This window comes from Suncus etruscus, chromosome 5 (assembly GCF_024139225.1).
Source record: "Suncus etruscus isolate mSunEtr1 chromosome 5, mSunEtr1.pri.cur, whole genome shotgun sequence".
Classification (NCBI taxonomy): Eukaryota; Metazoa; Chordata; class Mammalia; order Eulipotyphla; family Soricidae; genus Suncus; species Suncus etruscus.
This window is the reverse complement of record NC_064852.1, coordinates 46451085-46477441: the sequence shown is the minus strand read 5'-3', so window position 1 is coordinate 46477441 and position 26357 is coordinate 46451085. Positions and strand designations below refer to the sequence as shown.

At 39.5% G+C, this 26357-nt stretch overlaps 1 long non-coding RNA gene across 1 annotated transcript in view; it reads right to left on the bottom strand.

Annotated features, from left to right (window-relative positions):
• Positions 1 to 25774, bottom strand: part of LOC126008791 (uncharacterized) — a 77029-nt gene extending 51255 nt beyond the window's left edge. The window contains exons 1-2 of the long non-coding RNA XR_007495850.1: positions 25665 to 25774; positions 4462 to 4592 (exon numbers count right to left, since the gene is read on the bottom strand). This is a non-coding gene — a long non-coding RNA (uncharacterized LOC126008791). The remainder of the gene's footprint in view (positions 1 to 4461; positions 4593 to 25664) is intronic.
• Positions 25775 to 26357: the final 583 nt, after the last annotated feature.

Sequence of the window (26357 nt, the reverse complement as noted above, 5' to 3'; positions counted from 1 at the left end):
TTTCCTATAACCATGGTTCCTAATAAAAGACCATTTTTAGAGGTAAGAGAGATTCTAATGGGAAAATCATCTTAAATTGGATTTCCATAACCCTAACATTTAGCCTGGAAACTCAGTTTTGGGCTCTATTACTTTACCAGTGAAATACTTTGCAATCACTGAAAAACAGGTTTCAGAAGATTCATTAGTAACAGTCTGGACATGTGAGAAGGCTTGTTTCAAAACATTCTCAGTCTGTACAAGACAATCAGTATTTTATGTGGTTTTTTAAGTAAATGTGAATATAGAAAAATGTTCAATAACAGTAGCTATTCTATTTATATTAATTAGCATCCCAACCATTTTCTTCTACATTTGAAATATATGTTATACCACACTAGTCATTTATGTGTCAGAAACATAATGCAAATTTTCCTGTCGTCTCCTCAATTGTATGAAAGTTTTCATTTTAATACTTCCATATATATTCACTTTCCAAATATATTCACTTCACTGGTTGCTTCTCTAGCTTGAAAGCCATTAAAATCATTATTCCTATAGGCCTAATAAACACATTTTCTGCTAATTTTCCTATAATTTAATTTTCAATGTTCAATGGAGTAAGGCATGTTCGTAAGACCCAAATTGATGTTACTATGTCCAATCCATTTATTAAATAGTCTATTAAGTAATTTTTCCTGATGTTTAGAACTTTAGCACATTTGAATAGTAGTATGTCTTTAGAAAGTTATTCCAGTTCACTTTTCTTTGTTACAAAATACCAACCCTCAAAGTTGAAGTCCAAGTAGGCATATATATATATATATATATATATATATATATATATATATATAAGTTCGGGACAAAACTTTATGGAATAATGACTATATCAAATCATCAATTCATTTCCTATTTAGTGGAACATCAGTTAGCTAGGCAATGATTCCTGTTTTAAATCAATTCTTCCTATTTAGTGGAAGGCTTTGAGAATGTAATTGCAGGGTGTATAAGTATATGGTAGCTGAGTCACCAACCACTGTTTGAATTCTGTTTATTATATGGGAAGGGGCTACTTCTTGGGTGGCAATGTTATTCTAACTTTGACACACCTGGAAATAATATCCTTGGCCTTAAAATAGGGAATTTAAGAATTCATTGTTTAATTTGGTCAAAATTTCGAACTCTCTCTTTCATTCCACTGGTTTTTTTTCTTCCAACTATATTAGAAACCTACTATGCAATTATGAACTATATAAATTTGTACTTGTTGTTCTTTGTTTCTAAAGTCTGACTTTGCTGTTCTCATTAAGATATAAGCTCCTGCTTGTAATCATGGTGCTTAAATATTTTATAAGATATAAGCTCCTGGATGGGCCGAAGCGGTGGTGCAAGCGGTAGGGCATTTGCCTTGCACGCGCTAACCTAGGACGGACTTTGATTCGATCCCCCAGCATCCCATATGGTACCCCAAGCCTCGAGTGACTTCTTAGTGCATAGCCAGGAGTAATCCCTGAGCATCACCAGGTATAGCCCCAAAACAAAAACAAACAAACAAAAAAAAAAAGATAGAAGATTCTGGAAAGCCAAGACTGTTCATTGTGTCTATTGGAAAGGGAAAGGCCTACTTGTTCTCATTCCTTGTAGTCACTTTTGCTGAGCTTCACCAACTTATACTGGACACAAAAAAGGCTGCCCAGGGACGAGGTGTTTTAGTATTTCAGCAAAGTGATGTTTAATGGGAGAGAAATAGAACATATATCGCAGAAAGTCTTCATTTGAATGCTCATCTTCTCTACTGTGTGATGTGGACAGGATTTTGCCATCAATTCACACCCTGAAGCATAGACATGACGATCTTTCTTTTCATTTGCATAGCTATGAATCGTCATTATCCAATCCTATTTTTGACTCAAAATAGAATTGCACCATTAGGATTTCAGCATGTCTATTCTTGCAGTGACTATTTTGAATTGCGCCTTATAGCAGTAACCACTTTCAGGGGGAAAAAAGTTAACTTTTAAGATATATACTTGGCTGGATTTGAGAATCTGAGCTTTTCTGGATTCTCTTTTCCTATTGCTTTTCCATGGAGATGGGGGAGGGTGGAGATTCCCCTAGAGCAAGCTGATAGAATTGTCCGTCTCATGGTCCATTGTCACTCCCTCCAGCAATAATGTGGACTAGAGGTACAGGAAGAGCTGGGCTGCCATACAGTGAGCATCTTACACATACTAACTACACTTCCAGATGTTTTACAAAATGCTAATAGTTATATTCACAGCTGTTTCTATTACCAAAAATAAATGTTTCATTATTCAATATTTTATTTTTTCTCATAGTAGGGCTTCAGGAGCACTAAAGGCCTATGCTACAGATTCTTAAGTAATGGTACAATAGTTCAATGCTACAGTGCTGCTCAGGCCTTGCAGTGCTGAGGGGTGCCCAAGCCGTCACAGTGGTGCTTGGGGCCTCCAAGATTGCACCCAGGAGCATTGTTCAAAGGACCATATGATGGCATTTTTCTTTCCAGCCTCAATACTTAGTTATTAAGTATAATTTTATGGTTTTTATTTTTAAATCTAATAAATTACTAACAAATTAGAAAATGTCATCATTTTAGAACAGACATTTCATAAAATAGATATCTAATCTATACGACATCTTTTCTGTCCCTACTTTCCCTGTTGAAGAATGGCTGTTTGTCCTACCCTGCAGCAGCAGGCAAGAAAAGGAAAGAGATTATTTTACATGCTGGCACAGCAAAGTATTCAGCTCCTCCCATTCTTGCCTCTAGCCTACACCCCAGCCCCAAGGAATCTGGGAAAGCCAAGAGAAAGAGATCAGTATTCACTAGGGAAGGTTCTCCCTCATCTTACCCCATGCCAAGTGGAATGCCCTAGAGTCTAGCAAGCCTCACAGGACACTGCCAGAGATTAGAATAACAGGGAGTCCAGAAAAAAAAAAGTGCACTGTGAGAAAACACCTTAGCGGCCACACCTGGTGATGCTAAGGGTTACTCCTGGCTCTGTATCTGGGGGTCTAGGGGACAATATGGTATGCTGGAGATCAAACCTGGGCCAACTGCTGGCAAGGTAAGGACCCTACCTGCTGAATTATAGTTTCAGTCCCATATGGGCCTAGTTTTTAGTAAGCATCATACGGGACTTTATTTTCTTCACATAAGAACGGTAGAAAACAGAATTTTCTCAGAGTTTTTTAATCCCTGTTTTAGGAGGGAAAGTGGAGTTGTTGAGTCACACCCATTGGTAAACAGGGATCACTCCTGACAGTGCTTAGGGGACCATATCAAGGATTGAACTAGAGCCACATGCAAGGCAAGTGCCCTACTTTCTGTACTCTTTAGTTCCTATGTTTTCAGTTTTAAATTGCAATTTTCATTTGATTTTCATTTGATTAATCAAACTGTTCAAAATGCCTAGGTCTCACACTATATATTTTTTTCAATAAAACTACTCTTTCACGTCAGTTGCCTCTGTCAGACCTTTACTTGCTGGCTTCCATATTCACCTGAGAGAGCATTTTGAAACAAATAACAAGTCAGGGACACTGTGGCCACCTCTGTGATGCTTGCTTTCGATAAATTCCCTTGCCCTCAGAGGCCAAGACAGATGGAAGGACATCTGCAGCAGAGGAGAACAGGCTCTCAGGAGTGAAGAAAACTATCTCCACGTCAGAAAACAAGTTGAGACGGCTTGACCTGGGAGGAAAAAGTGCTTATCTAACACAAACTAGCAAGAGAGAAACCTGGTTTTCCAAATCTCAAAATACCACTGGGCTCAGAGATTTAACAATACCATGCAGATCTGAGGACCATGAGATGGATGCTACAATGTCCAGGAAATTGCCAGGCTTCCAGGGCCAAGGATAGAGCTCAAGATAGAACACATGTTTCACATGTATGAGTTCAATACCCAGCACTCAGAAAAAAGTAGCCCCATAGGTTCCCAGCCACTTTCTACTATTGGGCTCCAGTCTTCAGAGGAGGAGGGAACTCTATAAAAACAGTGAAATGCTTGTTATGGAGGATTTGAAGCAGAAATCCTATCCACAGACACTCTTTCCCTCTACTGTTTCATAGCCACTCACAGTGCTTTTAATGCTGAAGATGCAAGTTCAGGGTTCACCTGAGAAGACAGGATGGCAAACTGGGCTCAGAGATTTAACAATACCATGCAGATCTGAGGACCATGAGATGGATGCTACAATGTCCAGGAAATTGCCAGGCTTCCAGGGCCAAGGATAGAGCTCAAGATAGAACACATGTTTCACATGTATGAGTTCAATACCCAGCACTCAGAAAAAAGTAGCCCCATAGGTTCCCAGCCACTTTCTACTATTGGGCTCCAGTCTTCAGAGGAGGAGGAAACTCTATAAAAACAGTGAAATGCTTGTTATGGAGGATTTGAAGCAGAAATCCTATCCACAGACACTCTTTCCCTCTACTGTTTCATAGCCACTCACAGTGCTTTTAATGCTGAAGATGCAAGTTCAGGGTTCACCTGAGAAGACAGGATGGCAAGAAGAGTGGGTGCTCCTGAAACTCTCTCAGCTTAATCAAATCCACTTGGACTAGCTGTCAAGGCTAGAGGAAGCTGAAAAGTGAGAACAAGAAGATTTTTAAAACCAAACCACGTAAAGTGCTTTTAATCCCTTTCCAGGGGCTGCCTTTGTAACAGCAATAGTTAGCAGAAGCATCAACACAGGAGGGTAAACTAAGGTTGCTTTCTTAGGAGGCCAAAACCAGGAACTGCAAATGCTAGTGTATTGTCAACCTCTGAACTACCTGGAGTTTAGGGGGTTGGAGTAAGGTTTAGAAATCACAGATTCAGTCCAGTTTTGTATTCATCAGTACAAAAAGCATAGGTGACTCATCCAAGGTTATGGGAGAAAGGCAAAAAAAAAAAACAAAAAACAAAGAACAAGTTCAGATAGACCTTCCTCCACACAATATTACCCCATTTTCTAGAAACTGTATTCCACACCCTTTTCTCTCCTTCCATTCTAATTAGAAAAATCTCACAAATGAGGCTGACAGGGGCCAGAGAGATAGTACAGCATGTAAGGCAATTGTCTTACATGCAGCTACCACAGGAATCCTGTTACCACTAGGTGTGACAATCACCCTTCCCTCCAATTAAAGTAACTCAATGAGGCTAGAAAGATGGGCTGAAGACATATTTTGCATACATAAAGCCAAGTTTGAGTCTCCCAAGAACCACCGAGAGTGAGCCCCACAAATGAGCCAGGAATAGAAATCCCCAGCACTGCCAGATAAGACCCAAGTCCAAAAAATAGTGGCTGTTTTTTAATTGAAAAAGCACATGTAGAGCTGGAAAGATAGCATGGAGGCAAGGTGTTTGCCTTGCATACAGAAGGTCAGTGGTTTGAATCCTGGCATCCTATATGGTCCCATGAGCCTGCCAGGAGCTATTTCTGAGCATAGAGCCAGGAGTAACCCCTGAGTGCTGCCGAGTGTGACCAAAAAAGAAAAAGAAAGAAAAGAAAAGAAAGAAAAAGTACAGCTATAATCACAAATCTATTCCCTTTTCTCTGCATCCCAACTTAACCCCAAAACAGTGAAATCATCAGTGACTTTCAATGACTTGATCTTCTCAGGATTCCCCACACCAGGCCTTTCCTTCTCTGTTGCATCTTACAACACCTAATTAAAGAACTGTTGGCAAAGCCATGATCCTTTATTTGCTGAGCTCATCCATACACAGTATTTGTATTTGGTTTTAAAATGCTGTTTGTGCCACTTCTAAATTTCATTTTAGAAGCCTGCAAGGAAAGTAGACAACACTGAATCATTGGGACTAGAGAAGACTTTACAAACTGCTTACAAGGCATAAGCAGAGTAGTTATCTTCAGATTTCTTTTTTGATTGAATTGGCTGCCGGATCATAGGATCATACACAGTAAATAGTGTGAACCAGAAAGCTGTTCTGCTTCCTTATCTCATCCCCTTACATAGTCAAGAGGGGGAAAAAAGCATTATAAATTAAAAAAGGAAACAAGAATTTCATGTCTAAAAGTTAATTAAACTGTAAAGGTTTGTGGGGACAATTCATTTCTTTTTGTAGCCGAAGATCACAAGGTTTGCATTCCATCTTACCAGTGGAACAATAAAGAGAAACCTGCTATTATTTTCATCGTAATAACACATGCTGTGTAATAAGGTTAGAATAAAGGATTTCTTTTTAAATAGCAAACTAAAAATGGAAACACACTTACCATACAATTATAAACTGACTTACTGAAAAACAAGCCTCTACACTTTTTAAAGGTGTGTATATACTGAATGGCTTTTCTTAAACTTTTTTCATTTATTTCTAGAAAAATAACTTTATAATGAAAAGACAGAAATGACATATATAAAATGCATCCTGGTGGATCCCATAAATACCAGCCAATAGCAAATTCCCTTTAGAAAGAAAGAGGACAGTACAATCCAACAGAAAGCTCTCCACAAGCCTTTTGGATAACTTGTTATGAAGTTGGATAACATCAGCATTCTTGTCAATTCCACATCATAAGCACCTATTGGAAGGACAATGCTGAGTAGTCTTCACAGACCAGGTGAAGCAAAAAAAATCTTACACAGGCACTCTGAAGATGTACATGGAGGTTGGTGTTATATTACCCTCGCCAGACACAACAAATGGAGCCAGAAAGAAAACTGCCCATAGACAGTTTCCCTATGCAAAATGGGTGTGTGTGTGTGTTGTGTGTGTTGTGTTGTGTTGTGTTGTGTTGTGTGTGTGTGTGTGTGTGTGTGTGTGTGTGTGTGTGTGTGTGTGTGTGTGTGTGTGTGTGTGTAAAGATAAAACATTTTGGAGAAAGAATAGATGTTAATGAAATACTGGAACTGTTGAACAAGGTTTCTTCTATCAAAAACTGTGGGGTTGGGTTAAAAGATTTTTCTCTTGAGCTAAAAAACTGTCTCTAGTTCTAGATTAAATAACAATTTAAAAATTGTTATTCTAGGATTGAGGATGTCTCAAGTAATAAAGACTGCTTTTATATGCCATTTCTGTATTAGAGCCACAGAAAACCCCACTGTCCCCCAGAGCATTACTATGTGGTATGGGTTCTGAGCACTACTGGCAGTGAGCCAGATTTCTTAAATTATAGGAAATGTTTTATTCCACCAGGGCTCCATTAGCAAATGAAGAGCACAAAAAGCAGCAAAGGTGAAACCCATATCATTCGCTGATCTCTTTCTGACTGCTCCCCCTTGCTAGGAACCACTGTCCACACATTAAACTTCAGTTTCCTTTGTCTTTCCCCAAACACTTTTCCAGAAGCAGTTTGAGGATCTGGCCTGTGTGTCAACTCAACTTTGTGATCCCAATATGGTACCTGAAGCTTTTGACAGGCAATCCAAAACATGAAACAGCAGGATAAAAACACTAATAGAAAAAAATAATACATGATTATATTTAATGAGAAATTTAACTTTCAGGCTCCTACAGACCATTTCTTTCTTCAATTAAAATACTTCCTTTCTTGGGGCCAGAGCAATAGCTCAGCAGTAGGGCATTTGCCTTGCATGCAGCAGATCCAAGATGGACCTGATTCAATCCCCAGCGTCCCATATGGTCCCTCTAGCCAAGAGTGATTTTTGAGTGCATAGCCAGGAGTAACCCCTGAGCATCACCAGATGTGTCCCAAAAACCACCAAAAAAAATACTTCCTTTCTTGTAACCATATGATTGCCTCCCAATTCACAGAACATAGAACTTTTTTCTTTTTCTAAATATTATTTTTATCTGAAGCACCATTATTTTCAATACTGCTCATAAGGGCTTTTGCATACAATGTTCTAAAACCACACCTTCCACCAATGTCTACTACACCCCACCACTGCTTCAGTATCCTCATCTATCCCTTCTTCACAATCCCCCTTCCAGGAAAGCTCAATTCTGTAGATCATTTCTTGAGTTATATTGTCTTTCACCATGTGATATTCTCCTATTTTGTTTCTTTATATCCCACATTTAAGAGAGATTATTCTTAGTTGTATCCACCTAGCAGCAAACTGCATGATTTTGTCTTTTCTTATAGCTGAGTAATATTCCATTGTGCATTTATATATATATATAAAAACAATTTTTATTATCTTATTGTTTCTTCCCTGGAGAATCCAGCCAGAATCTATTACTCCATCACTGATATACTTAACATATAAAACCAGTCATTAAAATAATTGCTGTAAATAATATTGGCAATCTCTTAAATTCGGAACATCAGATTAAAAATCAACATACCAGATGTCTGTCCCTACCAATTCTATTCAATTCTGCACTGTTACCTCTACCCAAGGTAATTTGACAGGAAATAAAAAGAAAAGATATCCATATTAGAAAGAAAATGAATGATTTCCATTTCACTTTATATAAAATCTCAATACATTTAGCAATAATCTATGAGAACTAATAAGTGAATTCAGCAAGGCTTTAAGATCCAATATCAAAACATAACAGTTAATTGTACTTCTCTGCACTAGCAATAGAGAACAAAAATGAAAATAATTCTATTTTATCAAGAATAAAATCTGAGGTGAAGTAATAATACAATTGGCCTTGCATGCATCTGGTCCACATTCAATTACAGACACCCCTTATGCTCCTCCAAGCACCACCAAAAGTGATTCCTACGTGCAAAACTAGAAATTAGCCTTAAGCACAGAAAGGTGTAGCCCCAAATCAAAAATATAAATGTAATAGGTAAATAAATAGATCAATAAAATGTTGATAGACCAGAGTGACAGTATAGCAAGTAGAGTACTTGCCTTGCACATCATAGCCAACCCAGGTTTGATCCCCAGGATCCTCTGAGCCCGCTAGGAATGATACCAGAGTTCAGAGTCAGGATTAAGCCCTGAATACCAGTAGGTGTGGCCCAAAAATTAAAAATAAGCAAACAAGTGTTTAAATGCTCAATTTAATAAAAAGGAATAAACACAATCTTTTCAAATATCCATAGAAATTAAGGAAAACTTTAACTGGGAAAACAAAGTACTATTTTACCTGAAAGATGGTTCTGAAATAGCAATCATTCTCAAATTCAGTGTAATCCATACCAAAATCCAACTTCGATTTTTTGCGGAAATTTTAAAATTCACATGAAAATATAAGAAACTTAGGAGAGTAGAAACTCATCTTAAGAAAGAACAAGACTGAAAGTTTCACACTTCCTAATTTCACAACTACTTGACATAATTAAGACTGTGACATTGGCATAAAGATAAACACATAGATCAAAAGGATAGTAGGTAGTGATGAAGGTACACTGATTTATATATCAAAGCTATGTGCAAAACATTAACATTATTAAAACCATGCTACCTATACTACATTAAAATCTCTTCCAAAATATCAAAGGGTTTAAACATTTCTGCAAAGATGATACAAAGATTGACAACAACCACATGAAAGATGCTCAATATCATTAATTAGTAAGAAAAATGCACATGGATATCCACAGAAGCATGATCCTTAAAAGTCAAAAGCAATAAATGATTTAAGTCCCCACAAAAATGAAAAGGTCAAATAGAATGTGGTATCCCTCTATACAACAGAATCCATTTCAATCATGAAAAGAAATGATATACTAGTTGATACTATAACCTAGAAATTATACTGAAGCAGAACTTTTAAAAATATGCTAAGGAACTAAAACTGAACTCAGAAGACTATACACTGAAAATATCCCTAAATGGGAACTTTCCAGAACAGTCATATCTATAGAAATTGAAAATAGATTGACAACTTCTGGGGTCTGATGGACTGAGAGAATACAAAATGACTACCAATGAGTGCAATTGTTTACAGAGGAGTGATCATGTCCATAAAGTAGAGATTATGCACAAACCACTAACACATGTACTCTATAAGAGTGAATTTTGTAGTATGTGCCTGTATCTATAGGAAATTTTCCCCTAACAATAACACAAGGTTTGGATAGTCCCCTGGACAAAACCATTTAGGCCTTTTAGAATATAATCAGGCAAGTAAAATTGTACTAAGAAAGAACAGTTTAGGTTAGAGTACAAATAAAAATTGAACCTAATCCCCTAGGTGTAGGGGCAACTTTGGTAAAAAATAGAATAGGAAAAAATCATGGCTTTATTTAAAAGTTCCTGCTGATTGGCTATGTGAAATATCCTAGTCTCTGCTCTTAAAATCCCATAATTTTCCTGTGCTTACTAAGTGTTCTTAGTATCTCTGTTACCTAAAATGATAACTCATCTGTTTAGAACCAGTGTGATTGAATGATATTGTATTGAATAATTGGCCATGCGGAGACAACACTTTAGCTAAGGTGTTTGCATACAATTGGTAGAGATGTACCACAGATCTCACACTTAGATAAGGTTTCACGGATCCTAAAGAGCAGTGCCTCTGCAATAACACTTGGTATGTGGGGAGATTCTAGAGATCAAGCTCACCTATTCTCCCTTGTAAAGCAAATGTTTCTCACTTCTCCACTAAGCTTTGCCTTGACATCCTTTGGTGAAGAGAGTTTTCAAACAGACATCAAACTCAGATTCAAATTCTGAGAACTATAAGTCAAAGAGATAGTACAGGAGTTAAGAAACTTGTCTTTCACTATGCCAACCCTAATTCCATCCCAATATACTCCCACATAGAGTCCCAACTACCATCAAGAGTAATCACTGAGTCCGGAGAGATAGCATGGAGTAAAGGCATTTGCCTTGCATGCAGAAGGATGGTGGTACAAATCCTGGCATCCCATATAATCCCCCGAGCCTGCCAGGAGCGATTTCTGAGCATGGAGCCAGGAGTAACCCCTGAGAGCTGCCGGGTGTGAACCAAATACCAAAAAAAAAAAAAAAAAAAGAGTAATCACTGAGCACAGCCAAGTATGGACCAAAACCAAAACCAAAACCAAATTCTAATAATTTTTCACCCATAATTTAAAATGTCACAAATTTAGCTATGAACTTTATCCACAATGATGTTCCTAGTATCAAAATTAATGGCACTATCTTGAAGGCAAAACAAATGTCTTGTTGTCAAATTCTGATTACATGTCAGGAATGAAGGTGCTTGTCTTGCATAAGGCTGACTGCACTTCAGTCTCAGCACCACATACAGTTAGTTCTGCCCCCCATGCACTGCCAGGAGTGCCCCTGAATACAGCAGTTCAGGAGAAGCCCCGAATACTGACAGGTATAGCCTGAAGCTCATCAAGTTGTATTTTGTAATTAAATAAATCAGCTATTAAAATTTTGTTTGTGACATATTGTTATTTGTCATATATTCAGAAAAAGGAGGCTATAAAATACAATGTGCACTATGACTTTTTGATTTACCAGGGGTGAAACTCGGGCTTCATCCATTTAAAACCCTAACACTGAGTTGAATGCTCTACTCCCCTCCCCACACAGACACCTTTTGGGGGATTTGTGGTGCCACACATGGCTGTGCTTGGGATTTTCTCCTGACTCTGCACTCAGAAGACAGATTAGCAAGCTAGATACTATCAAGTTTACAAGCAAGATAGTACAGTCTTTTCAGCCCACCCCCTTTAGTTTATAAACTAAACTCATCAACCATATATGTATACATTCATGCCTCCATATTAGAGAAATAGGCAACCAGTATTATAGCTGTTAGCCATGTGTGGGCATTTAAGTTTAAATGAGAATTAACACAAATTACCACTGTTTTGAAAGATTCAAGGTAAACTGACAAAAGAGAAGGTATCTGGGAAAACACAAGCTTCACCACTGCTATCCTACTGAATCCTTTTGATCTCAAAAGCACAGGGGCTCCTGATCTCTGTAAAGACTGAGTTCTGCACCCACTCTGCTGGGATACTAAGAAGCATGCAGCCCCCATCAGGGCACCAGATATCTACTGTGCAGTAAACTCAGTGCAGCTTGCAAAACACTGAACCAACCAGAAATAAGGGGAGAGGTACTCTGGAACTTATAAGTACCCCATTCGAAGCCTCATAAAAAATAAAATAAAATATTCCATTTTATTTTATGGACTGCTAGATGAGCAACCAAAGGGTTATTTCTATTTCCACTGCCAGGCTAGGGGTGCTTTCTGGCTATGACCAGAGAAGGCAGTGACCTGCCTGCTAAAACAGTTGTTTAAAATAATCATCCTGGTGTTACAGATGCTTGCACTTAGAGCCTTGCCAATCTTTCAATGATAAAATTAATCAGTTTTCAGTTTCTGGAGGGTAACATCAAAGCTTTAAAAAGTATATCATTTCTAGAAATGATCTTGGGAAATAATCGTGGGTGTCTTCAGAAAGCTAGCAACAAGAATATGTAGGATGAATTGCTTATAATAGCAGAGCTGAATTCCAAGCTGGAAGTCTAAGATACATTCTCATAATCAAATATTGTACCAGCCATTAAAAATGTGTTATGGAAATATTTAATCCCATGGAAAACATGTATAAAGTTTAAATTTTAAAAGGTTTTAGGAATGTTATAAAAAGTCATTTCTTTTTTGTAAAACCAAGCATGTATATAATAAATATATATATATATATATATATGCTCAGAAGAAATAATCATGATGATAATGTTAATAGTGTCATCTGCTATGTAGTGGACACATGTCTGGTTGGTGGTATCCATAACTAATATGCTCATTTCCTATCATGAACATAACATCACAGTAATAAGAAAGAAATAAGGTACTGAATTTATAACAATGAAGACCTATAATTTGTTTTTTTTGTTTTTTTTTTTTTTTGGTTTTTGGGCCACACCCGGTGACGCTCAGGGGTTACTCCTGGCTATGCGCTCAGAAGTTGCTCCTGGCTTGGGGGACCATATGGGACGCCGGGGGATCGAACCTTGGTCCATCCAAGGCTAGCACAGGCAAGGCAGGCACCTTACCTCTAGCGCCACCGCCCAGCCCGAAGACCTATAATTTAAAAGGGAAAAATATTTTCCTTAGAACTTAAAATAAGATTAATACTATAGTTGAGCACTTTTGTTTAGTTCTAGGTTTTCTTACTGCCAAAGCAAAAGGAAAAATAAGAATATATAAAATATAAAGAGTGATGTTGGTCTCTAATATTAACTAATCAGTTTTTCCAGAAAATAAAGAACTAGCTGGCACTGGTACCCAGTGGTCTCGAGTTCCAACTGGTCCCAAGAAATGGAGCACCATTTCCTTCCCTGCAGACCACACTTTGAGGCTCTTAGGAAGGGGGCTCAGGAGCTGGCTTCATAGTTATTTCCAGCTAGATTCTAGACAGTCCAGGCAGTGTTTGGAAGACTTTATGAAGTGCCAGAGTCAACTGGAAGCAGCAGTGTGCAAGGCAAGCGCCTCATCTCCTGCATCGTCTCTCTGGCCCTTTTTGTCTTTGTTCTAAACCTTCTAATAGCTGTTTAACAACTGTATTTCCCACACTTTGCTAAGGGACCAAAAAACCACAGACCCTATTTTCTCCTGATATATTTCCACCGTAATTCTATCAAAGAAAAATTGACCCCAAATGAATAAGATGGTATTGATCTCTTTTCGGTAAGACAATTAAGTATATATTATCTGACTTTTATTTGAGAATGCCATAGTTTTGATATGAAAGAGAAAAATCAGAAGCTGACTCAGGGCTAAAGCATATCATGAAGAATAGTAAAAGTATCAGACTTTGTGTTTGGCTTTTTAGGCTCCACTTGGCAGTGCTCAAGGATTATGCCCAGAATTACTCAGGGTGTAGGGGTGTTAAGGATCAAATCCAAATCAGCAGAATACAAGACAAATGCCCTACACTCTGTACTATCTCTCTGGCCCCATGAATGTACCTTTCTTAGTGCATCTACCATGGGGTATTGTCAGATGGTGACAGTACAGCAGGAAGGTGTTTGCCTTGCAAATAGACAATACATGTCAATCCCGGCATCCATATGTTCCTGAGTATTGCCAGGAATAATTCCTGGGTAGAACCAGGAGTAACCTTTGAAAATTGCTGAGAGAACACACACACACACACACACACACACAATACAAGTAACTAAGCGCCTTCTGAGAAAAGAAGGGAGCAAAAATTAGGCCAGGGCTATGAAGTAGCTAGCTATCCTGGGTAGAACCAGGAGTAACCTTTGAAAATTGCTGAGAGAACACACACACACACACACACACACATATACAATACAAGTAACTAAGCGCCTTCTGAGAAAAGAAGGGAGCAAAAATTAGGCCAGGGCTATGAAGTGGAAGTAGCTAGCTATACGATGTGGTAGAACCAAGAAAGAGGCTGAATTAAGATCACCAGTCCTAAAATGGCACCAGCAAGCTAAAGCTCACTATGACAAGAAGTAGTTTCCACAACAGCATATACATTATATATCTTGGAATGTCCACTTCTGAAAGTGCAGTTACAAAGGATAAATAAATTAATAAATAAAATAATAATAAATGATAAATAAATGAATAAAGTGATTATCAAGCCCTGTGTTAATAACTAAGAGCAAAGGAAAACAAAAGTTGAGTTTAGTCAATGTCAGTTCTTAATAGATAGCCCAATTTAAGATAAATTTCCTTCTCTATCTTAGCTGTATTTACTCTCATAGTCTATGAAATCTTACTTTTTGAGAAAAACAGGGTTAACTAGAAGTTGGAAAAACTATCAAAATTACTCTTCTGGAGCCAGAACAATAGTAGAGTGGGTAGGGTTTTTTGCCTTGCATTGGCTGACCTGGGTTCAAACACCTAAGGCCTCACAATCTCTTTGGTCCCCTAAGCATTACCAAGAGTATACCCTGAGCACTGCCTCAGTGTGACCACAAAACAACAACCATAGAAAAGATTCTTCTTCCAAACCACCCCACCCAAAACACCATTCACTTCCTAGGTCTGATGATTCCCTGTCATTCTTGTCCACACTCATGGGCACATCTATGGCCCCTGAAGAATACTTACTCACCCTAAGACTAAGACTCCTTTGACCATCACCTTAAAAAAGGCCTGGAAAACAATGTGCATCTCAGCCAGCACCAGACACAATGTGTCATACATTTATACCAAGATGACAAGTTATCTCTATAGTCTAGATTATTTATGCCTCAAAGTGAATAAAGTGTTTATCAAGCCCTGTGTTGATAACAGATAGATAGATAGATAGATAGATAGATAGATAGATAGATAGATAGATAGATAGATAGATAGATAGATAGATAGATAAGATTGATCATGTGGTTGCTAGCAAAGCAAATGATTCTAAAATCTAGTTTCCTTGGTAGCTTGGTAGAATATCATTTTCTAAGATATAAGCCAATGTTGAGCTGATTACTATGTACAAAAAAAAATGCAATGCTCCTATTGTCCCAAGAGTTCAGAATAAAATGCTAAGTCTCCTTTCCATTTAATAAATGATTGTAATTTAGAGGCTTCTAACTTCCACTGAAGGCCCAATTCTAAGGGAAATAATTCCCCAGAGTCACCAGACTGGTAAATTATACTTGCCTGAATATCATTCCCACTGGATCACTTAAACTGAAATGACACTTTCATGGAAGAAAAAAAAATGATAAAAAACACTGAAGAAAGGGCCAGAGAGCTACTGCCGTGGGTAAGTCATTTGCCTTGTACATAGTCATTATAGTTTCAATACCCATACATATGGTCCCCGGAACAGCCAGGAGTGACCCCTGAGCACGGAATCAGGAGTAAGTACTGGGCCCAGCCAAGTGTTGCAAAATAAAAATACTCAGTGCATAAAAGGTATCTGCACTCCTATGTTCATTGAAGCACTATTCAAAATAACTAGAATCAAAAAAAACCCAAATGCCTCAAAACAGATGAGTGAATGAAAAAACTATGGTACATATACATAATGAAATACTATGCAGTCAATAGGAAAAATGAAGTCATAAAATGTACACATAGATAGACATGGAGAGTATTATGCTGAGTGATATGAGTCAAAGGAAGGACAGACAAGTAATTATTGCCCTCAAATGAAGGATATAAAAAATAGTATCAAAAGAATAACCTAAGACAATAGAAATGAGAGCTAGGAAGACTGTCGTGATAGAAGCCGCATGCTCCAAGACCAGAACACTGGAGAGGTACCGGTCTGAAAGCAAATGTTGACACATGAAATAATCCACACATAGTTAAGGAGGTAAAACAGGTTCAGGAAACTCCAATAAGCAAGCCTTCAGCTTCTATTCTCAGAATAGCTCAGTGGAGGAAAGCCAGAAATAAAAGTGAGCATTTTTCCTGAGACCCGGGATTTTATTAGGAAGAACCAGACCACACCCTGGGGTGGATAACAGGGATAGGCCTGGGTCTTTCTCAGTAAACACCATACCACACCCTGGAGTGGAGAATAGGGAGGGACCTCATTATTCCAACATCTCTCCCTAATTGACTTTATAGAAAAATGCACTGACGGCCCGGAGAGATAGCACAGCAGCATTTGCCTTGCAAGCAGCCAATCCAGGACCAAAGGTGGTTGGTTCGAATCCCGGTGTCCCATATGGTCCCCCGTGCCTGCCAGGAGCTATTTCTGAGCAGACAGCCTGAGCACCTCCGGGTGTGGCCAAACCCCCCTCCAAAAAAAAAAAAAAAGAAAAGAAAAATGCACTGACAGAACTCTACAAGAAAAAAACATCTAATCCCATCAAAAAATGGGGAGAAGAAATGGACAGACACTTTGATAAAGAAGAAATACAAATGGCCAAAAGGCACATGAAAATTGCTCCACATCACTAACCATCAGGGAGATGCAAATCAAAACAACTATGAGGTACCACCTCACACCACAGGGACTAGCACACATCACAAAGAATGAGAACAAGCAGTGTTGGCGGGAATGCGGTGAGACAGGAACTCTTATCCACTGCTGGTGGGAATGCCGTCTTTCAACCTTTATGGAAAGTGATATGGAGCTTCCTCCAAAAATTGGAAATTGAGCTCCCATTTGATCCAGCTATACCACTCCTAGGAATATACCCTAGGAACACAAAAATACAATACAAAAACCCCTTCCTTACACCTATATTTATTGTAGCACTATTTACCATAGCAAGACTCTGGAAACAAACAAGATGCCCTTCAACAGATGAATGGCTAAAGAAACTGTGGTACATATACACAATGGAATATTATGCAGTCGTCAGGAGAGATGAAGTCATGAAATTTTCCTGTACATGGATGTACATGGAATCTATTATGCTGAGTGAAATAAGTCAGAGAGAAAGAAAGATAGAGAATGGTCTCACTCATCTATGGGTTTTAAGAAAAATGAAAGACATTCTTGCAATAACTTCAGAGACAAAAGAGGAGGGCTGGACATTACAGCCAACCTCATGAATATCACCACAAAGAGTGATGAGTTTAGTTAGAGAAATAACCACATTGCGAACTATCCTAACAATTGAGAATATATGAGGGAAGTGGAAAAGCCTGCCTAGAGTACAGATAGGGACAGGGAGGGGAGCAGGGATATTTAGGTCATTGGTGATGGTAGTGTTGCACTGGTGATGGGGGGGGGGTGCCATCTGATATGACTGAAACCCAACCACAATCATGTCTGTAACCAAGATGTTTAAATAAATAATATTAAAAAAAAAAGAAAAATGCAGAAATATGGGGCCAGAGTGGTGGTACAAGGGGTAAGGTGTCTGCCTTGCCTGCACTAGCCTAGGACAAACTGCAGTTCAATCCCTCAGGCATCCCGTATGGTCTCCCAAGCCAAGAGCAATTTCTGAGTGCATAGCCAGGAGTAACCCCTAAGTGTCACCGAGTGTGGTTCCCCCCTCCAAAAAAAGAAAAAGAAAAAGAAAAATGCAGAAATATGAGGCAAAACAAAGTAATTTGCATCCTAAGAAAAGTGTGGATGCCTTTAACTAAAAGATAAAGGAATTGGTAACATTTTGTATAGGTGCAGCAGAAGTTGGAAAAATAGAAAGAAAAAACTTTTGTTTTAAAAACAGGTTGTCCCTACCCATGAAGCACAAGGTTAGGTTGCCCACTCTTACCACTTCTGTTCAATAAAGTATTGGAAGTACTTGCCATAGCATTTGGCAAGAAAAAAAAAGATATCAAGGGCATCCAAATAGGAAAGGAAGAAGTCAAACTTTTACTGTGGACATATGACATATTTAGAAAATCTTAAAGACTACAAAAAAAAGCTTCTGAAATAATATATTTGTATAGGAAAATGGCATGCTGCAAAACTTATATGTAAAACTCCATAGCATTTATATATACAAATAATAAAATAGAAGAAAGAATATTTTTTTTTAAAAATCACATTCACAATTGTGCCCCTGAAAATCAAGTACCTTAGAATCAACTTAACTAAAAAGGTGAAATATCTATACAAGGAAACTAAAAAAACACTGCTTCAAGAAATAAAAGGGGACACAAGGAAATGGAAACATACCCCCTCTTCATGGATCAGGAAGATTAACATCATTAAAATGGTAAAGCTTCCCATAGCATTGTACAGATTTAATGGAATCTCTATAAGTATACCCATGATACTTTTCAAACAAATAGATAAAAACTCTTGAAATTCATATGGAACAATAAACCCTCATGAATAACTAAAACAGTGCTTGGAAAAACAAGACAGGAGGCATCACTTTCAACAACTTTAAACTGTACTATAAAGCAATAGTAATTAAAACAGCATGGTATTGGAATAATGACAAACCCTCAGATCAATGGAATAGACTTGAATATTCAGAGACTGACTCTCAGGCATATAATTATTAATGATTGATAAAGAGGCAATAAATTCGAAGTGGAGCACAGATAACCTCTTCAACACATGGTGTTGGTAAAAATGGTCAACTGCATGCAAAATAGTGAACTCAGACATCTCATTAATGCCATGCATAGAAGTCAAATCAAAATGATTAAAGACCTTAATGTTAGATTTGAAATCATAAAGTAATTAGAGAAAAATAGAGGCAGAGCACTCCATGACACTGAAGCTAAAGGCATCTATAAGGATGAAACATCAGGGGGATTAAAAAAAAAAAGATGAAACACCACTGGCCAAGCAAGTGGAAACAAAGATAAACAAGTGGGAATATGTCAAAATAAGAAGTTTCTGCACCTCAAAGGAAATGGTAACTGGAATACAAAATCTTCCCAAAAAGTGAAAGAAATTATTCACCAAATATCCATCTAAAAAGGGTTAATATCTAATATAATGCACTGGTAGAGTAAGAAAGAAACATCTAACTATCCAAAAATGGAAGGAAGAAATGAATAGACACCTCCTTAAAGAAAAAATACAAATGGCCAAAAGGCACATGAAAAAATGTTCTACATCATTAATCATCAGGGAGCTGCAAATCAAAACAACAATGAGACATATCAAACCACAGAGACTGGCACACATCACACACACAAAAAAATAAAAACAAAAACAGTGCTTGCATGGCTGTGGGGAGAAAGGAACACTCAATTGTGGGAATAACTACTGGTCCAGCCTTTTTGGAAGACAATATGGGTATTCCTCAAAAAAACTAGAAATTGAGCTATGTGATCCAGCAATACCATTTTTAGGAATATATCCTACAAGCCCAAAAACACAATGCTAAAAACCCTCTGCATTCTTATTGCAGCACTATTCACTATAGTCATAATCTGGAAATAACCTGAGAACAGATGTGTGGCTAAAGAAATGGTGGTATATGTACCAATGGAATACTATGAAATTGTTAGGAAAAATGAAGTCATAAAATTTTCATATACATGGATAAACATGAAGACTATTATGCTGAGTGAAATGAGTCAGAGGGAGAGGGCTAAACATAGAATAGTCTCACTTGTCTGTAGGATATGAGAAAAATAAAAGACAATATGGTAATAATATCTAGACACTATAGAGATGAGAGCCAGAAAAACCAGCCCATGATATGAAGCTTACCACAAATAGTGGTGAGCTCAGTTAGAGTATTAACTGCACTAACAATTGCCATGACAATGATTATGTGAGAGAGAGAGAGAGAGAGAGAGAAAGAGAGAGAGAGAGAGAGAGAGAGAGAGAGAGAGAGAGAGAGAGAGAGAGAGAGAGAGAGAGAGAGAGAGAGAGAGAGAGAGAGAGAGAGAGAGAGAGAGAGAGAGAGAAGTAGAATGCCTGTCCCAGAGACAGGCAAGGCATGGAGTAGAAGAGAAATGGGGAACATTGGTGGTGGGAAAGTTGCACTGGTGAAGGATGGTGTATATTCAATGGCTGAAACCAAACTATAAATATTTCTGTAACTACAGTGCCTAAATAAAAAAATTATTAAAAATTTAAAAAAATGTGCCTGTCAAGGAGGCAGACTGGGTTTGGGAGATAACCTGAGGACACTGGTAGAGGAAAGTTGATACTGGTGGTAAGATTGGTGCTAGAATAACATATACCTAAAACCTAAAATATTGTATGCCTATGAATAATTTTGTAGTTGATGGTGCCTTAAATTTTTTTAGAGTAAAATGCAGCTTTCTTTGAACTCAGGAGGTAAATAAATCCATAGTAAAGAGACTATCTCTCCTGTCAAAATAGACATTTTTTACCACTACCCACAAACAGTTATGACTTTCTAAAGCATAAAAATTTATTTCCTCACCTTTTAAGAAATGAACCCTGGGCATAAATCACTACATTTTTAATCACCATACTTCCTCCTTCCCCTGCTACCCAAACTAAACAATTCGGAAATACAATTATGAAAGTAATGGCCCTTACAATCCCTTTGCTTGTGTTTCTTCATTTATTTCTCATCACCTAGTACCATGTTTAGTATGTCATTATAAATCATATTTGGGAACAATATGAGGTATAACAAGAAATCTGCATGAAAGAAAGTCTTAAAAACAAGTTATTCACTATTTAACACTCTTTTTCCATGAAAATGTCTGTGTTGGTGGGTTTTTCTGTTTTGTTTTATTTTTTGACCAGTATCATGGCTGTTCAGGCCATTTATTTCCCTGCCAAAAATCTGAGAGAGAATAAATTTTAAAAAAAATTTAATGCTGTGGCCTTAAGCCATTTACTTTTCATTAAAATACTTTTACCACCTGATATGTTAGACAAACATAAATAAATGTCTCCTTGCAAGTATATTCTAAGCTTCATGAAAATCAAAACATTTATCTTCTTTATGTACTCTTATCTTCAACACAGGAATAATGTCTAGCACCCAGTGGTGAACAACAAAGACCTGAGGAATAATTTGATTTAGGCTCCTCTCTTCAGCTCACTCTCTCACCAAGTTCTGTGCTTAGCAAGTTATTGAGGGTGGAAGACCTTTAAAAAGGGGCAGCCCTGGTTCTTCAATCTCACAAACACCCACCACAATTCACCACTTTAAATGGAAACCAAGAGCCACACTGTCCTCATACTTCAGATAAAAGCAAACAAACAAATAAAATAACAGGTTGAGGAGGGTTTGGAGCAATAGTAGGTAGGTAGGCCATTTGCTTTACATGCAACTGACCTGCCATTCATGCGGTCTCCTGAGTATGACCAGAGGTAATCCCAGGGTACAGAGTCAAAAGTAAGTTCCAATCACAGCCAGCTTTGGCACCAAAACATAAACAATTCCTTATTGTTTTTTGATAAAAGAAAAATCAGGCTAGGGGGCTGGTGAGATTAGTATAAACTATATACTTTATACTATAAAGGGTAGTGCTTTTGCCTTAGCACCACTAGGAGTGATTCTTGAGTGCAGAGCCTGGAATAAGTACTGAGTATCACCAACTGTGGCCCAAGAAAAAGAAAAATGGATAACAGGGCTAAAAAGCTAAATGATTTGGAAGCAGTAGAAAGTAGAGGCCACTTTCCTACTAAACACAGCTACTGCTATAGTAGATTCACCCACTGGATCTCCTCTAAGAAGAACTCTGCTAATCTACTACATACTACCACTTGGCATCTTCACCCAGGCCAGTCTATGAGTTTGGAGAGAACTAACCAGACTGAAACAAAGACATAATGTAAAGCAGAGCTCATAAAACTGCTTCCACTCCCAATTCTTATTTCAACTCAAGAAACTGTGGCTAGACTAGAATAACATTCCAAAAGTCAAGAAAAAAAATTGTTGTTATCCCAGGTATGTATAAAATATATACAAAGAAAACATTCATTGATAATAAATCATAAATCTATTCTTATTTTTTTTGTTTCTGTTTTGTTTGGGGCCACACATGGCAGTGTTTAAGGCTTAGTCCTGGCTTTGCTCTCAGGATACTCCTGGTAGGTTGAAAGGACCTTGGGTTCTGAGAAACTAAACCCATGTTGGCTGCATACATGGCAAGAGCATTATCCACTATACTATCACTCTGGCCCCTATAAATCTATTTTTAATTAACCCCACTTTAGTTAGGCAACCCCAAGGTGGGGTCATGACCACAGTTCAAGAAGCTAGTACATAGCACAAACAAGTATTGTCAAGGGGGGTTATAAGGCTAAAAAGAAAGGAGACGCCTGGTGCAGTGTGGGTGGAGGGAAGCACTCTAGATTTATCTGTGAGACTTCTTCGGGGTTATGTCCTGATCAATCTGTGTAAACTGGTAATATTAAGTGTTTTTCAAAAATGCTGGCAACTCCACCTACTCCAGACTAAAGAGCTAACCAGTATGACAAGAGAGTATCTTGCTCAATCTCAAAAAGAGATCAAAGCTGAGTTTCCACTAAATGTGATTCACTTTGGGACCACCAAAAAGAAAAACAATGTCATCCATCAAATCATTGAAATCAGGGACCATCTGTACACAGGGCCCCTCCCTAAGTGCATTTACCCTGATTCACCCTTTGGGGATTGATTGCACAGTGAGCTGCTGTGTCTATTACTGAGAATGCAAGTTTGAATGTTAATTCTTTGGGGGAGGGGGCTAAGATTATACTCTTTTCCTGGTACTCAGAACAGTATCTGACACAGGCACTCCCACCTCTAATCTTTAGTCTTGGTTCCTTTCCTCCCATAAGCTACACCCTATATTTGTATTGTCTGAATGGTTCCCAATTGCCCTGACAGGTCATGCCTTTTCTACATCTGTCACCACCAATGTGAGACACGGCTGGCTGCATCTCTAACAGCCCATCCATCAGGCAGTGTGGTTTTCTTCCTTGCTGCAGAACTCTGAATTTATTCAGATATGGGGCATCAGGGTACCTAATGAAGGGAGCTCCACACCACTGGCTCCTAGAGACAGCTTAGTAAGAATAATCAGGCACTCCTCCTTGCCTTTGCCAGCAACAGTGTTTAGGGATGATCATTCTGGTGAAGGCATCAGACCAATAACAGCACAGAGAATTGGGCAACTTCGAGGATCAATAAGATGCAAACTCCCCTTTTTTCTTTGACTAGTATCATGTGAAAATTTGATGGATTCTAGTCAACCTCATCAGAGGAGAGAAAAATAAGAGCATCTTCCAAAAGCTGGAACTGCTCTGAACCATCATCCCCTTCCACATATATTAAGGGAGATCCATAGGGTTACTTACAAGAGAAAGTAAATGGATGCCCTGACACAACAACATGCAGGAAGCCCCTGCAACTCCAGACTTCTAGAACAGCTCTACTCATCTTCCTATGCATACATCTCAACTACAGTTTTCTCAGATGCCTTTTCAACCTCTTCATCTACAGTACCAGCAGCCATCGTTATCTGCACATCTGCCTTTCAACTAGACTGTGAGCTGTTCAAAAGCAGTCATTTTCATACTTGGCAACAGAGCTGGCATATGTTGGGCATTTGTTGAATGTTGAATGGATAAATGAACAATTAAACAGTGAATGAAAGGATGAACACACAGGATGCTTCCTATGCCTTGAATAAAGACTCGATGACTGACTGACAGAAGACAGTACCCAGATTATCTCTACACTTTACTATTGACTTCCTGTCGGTGGTGCTAAGCAAAAGCTGAGACTGCCGTGGTCACATGCTATTTGGAGTTGTCCAGAAGGCAGACCTCTCAGTAGGAACTCACCCTTCCTAGCCCATGTAACTGGATTGCGACTATCAAAGTAGCTAACTACTCTACCAAAGCTCAAACAACACTCAGATAAACTATGTACTCCTATGGGTAGAACCCATTTCTATGCACTAATATGACTTAGTTCCACTAGTATCATGAGATTTGTTCTAAGGGTGTAAAAGACAAGAGGAATTCTTCCCTCTAAAGCAGTTTCTCAACCTTTTGCCACCCATGAACCACATACAACATTGTTTCCTTCCCGTGCCTCCTCCTGCACCATGGTCCCTCCTTGTTAGCCCCTGAGTTTCATGCCATGCCCCCCACCCCCAATATACATAATTTTCACCTGTAGCACCCTTGGCCCTAGTTAATTAATGTTGCTCTAAAAGAGCAGTAAACCTTGAGGTTCCAAGTTATTTACGGTTCTATAGTAAGATCTATATATATGAGACATACATATATACATATATATTTATATATACATACATATATACATATATATTTATATATGCATATATATATATATATATATATATATATATATATATATATAAGAACAAGCCCTGCAACCTTAAATGAGCCCCTAGATCTAGCTATACCGGGAACTAAACCCTCTCAGCCTTTTCATTTATGTGATACAATCCATGTGTGTCTTGCCCAAGGCAATTTTCATGGGGCCAAAGCTCAAAGAGCACTGCGGAAGACAACCCAGTAATGATAGGTGCAGGCTGAAAAAAGCCCCTCCTGGCATCTCACAATCATGGGGTCTGGCATGGGATGAGAATAAAGGGCTGCCTGAAGGAAGAACAAGTCAGAAGACCCCCCACCCCAATCCATTCTCCACCATGCCGGCTCCTTCCACAAATTGGCTGATGGGAGACTCTTCAATTTCCCTTCTGCTATGAGTGGAGACCTCCAGTCTTCATCAGGTTTTACATTAATGCAGTAAGGGTGGGTGGCCCAGAGAGATGTTTCCTCCAAGACTCTGCTTGTGCTGAAGCATCACCACATAACTTAAAGCTGCTGTAATGCTTACATTACCCATTTACCTTTGAATCACACGACGAGCAGCAAAGTGAGGTAACTTGCTCAAGGTCACACAGTTAGCAGAATTTAAATACCACTTGATCACTTTTCTACTTTAATACACGGATTGCCAGGCCCCGGAACAAAAAAGAAAAAATAAAAGCAACAGTCCCGCTCCACTGCCACCAAACATCCCCCTAAACAAACCAAGGCCCCAGGAGGGCAAGCACAACTCCCCACACTCAGCTTTTGCGAATACCCCGAGAGAACTCACCCAGGGGGTGCGCCAGTTATTCAATACCCACATCCCCAAAAAGTCCAGCACCATGCGGGGAGGGCGCGGCCACCAGGACGCCGCAGAGAGCGGGGCGGGAGCCTGCTCCGGCTCCTCCCAGCGCCAGGGTCTCCCTCTAGATCCCCGCTCTCTCTTGGGGGGGCCCCGGCCTCTCCCCTCATCCCTCCTGCACCTCCCCAACTGCCTCCGCTGAGCCCGATCACTTAGGAGCCCAGAGTCGCCCCCCAGCCCGTCCACTCTGTCCAGAGGTGCGCTGCTGTCGCTGCCAGGCTGGGACCCCACTGCCCGCTATGGAACTGCAGCCCTGCAATCTCCCGAGGCAGTCGCGCGTGCCTTCTGCACCCCCGGGAGGACCCGCGCTCCCCAGCAGCCTTCTGCAAGCGCCCGCAGCGCCGGTCCGGCTCACCTGGGTCGCCCGTGCCCGCGCCTGGCCGGCCTCTCGCGGCTCCGGCTCGGCTCGGCTCGGCTCCGGCTCCCGGCCCCGCTCGGATCTCACCCGCCAGGGGCCGGCTTTGGCTGGAGGCCGCGGGGGCGGAGCGGGGCGCTGCTCCTCCCCTGCCCGGAGCCACCTGGGGCGCCCGGGAGGGGAACGGGACGGGACAGGTGAGCCCCGCCTGCGAGCAGAGACGGCTGGTGTTCTAGGGGAGACCAGGAAATGGGGTCTGTGAGCCGCACCCCGTCAAGCTCTTGGGGAGAGGATCAAGCTTTCTTTGGGGGGGGACTTGGAGCTTCCTTTTTAAAGGACTTTCTTTATGGAGGGTCTCCGACTCTAGATGGTGACCCCGCGCCCGCCCAGGCCATCAGGGGAACTCCTGCAGAATTGGAAGCATAAAAGTTCTTTCTGATTCCACTCACTTACTTCTTCCAGACCTGGACAACCTTCAAATGTGTCTCCATCTATTTAATATAGGAACTAAAATAGAGGTTTGGCCTCTATTGAGAGTGATAGTTTAGCCTAGGCCCAGCCAGTGAGCCTTGGCCAGGAAGGAATTTCACATAAAAAAGGTTTGGCCAGCAAAATATCTAATAAAGTCAGGAGCCAGCAGGTGCCCAGCTAACCCTAATGGAAGCAGCTTTATGATCCAGCTTTATGCAGTGT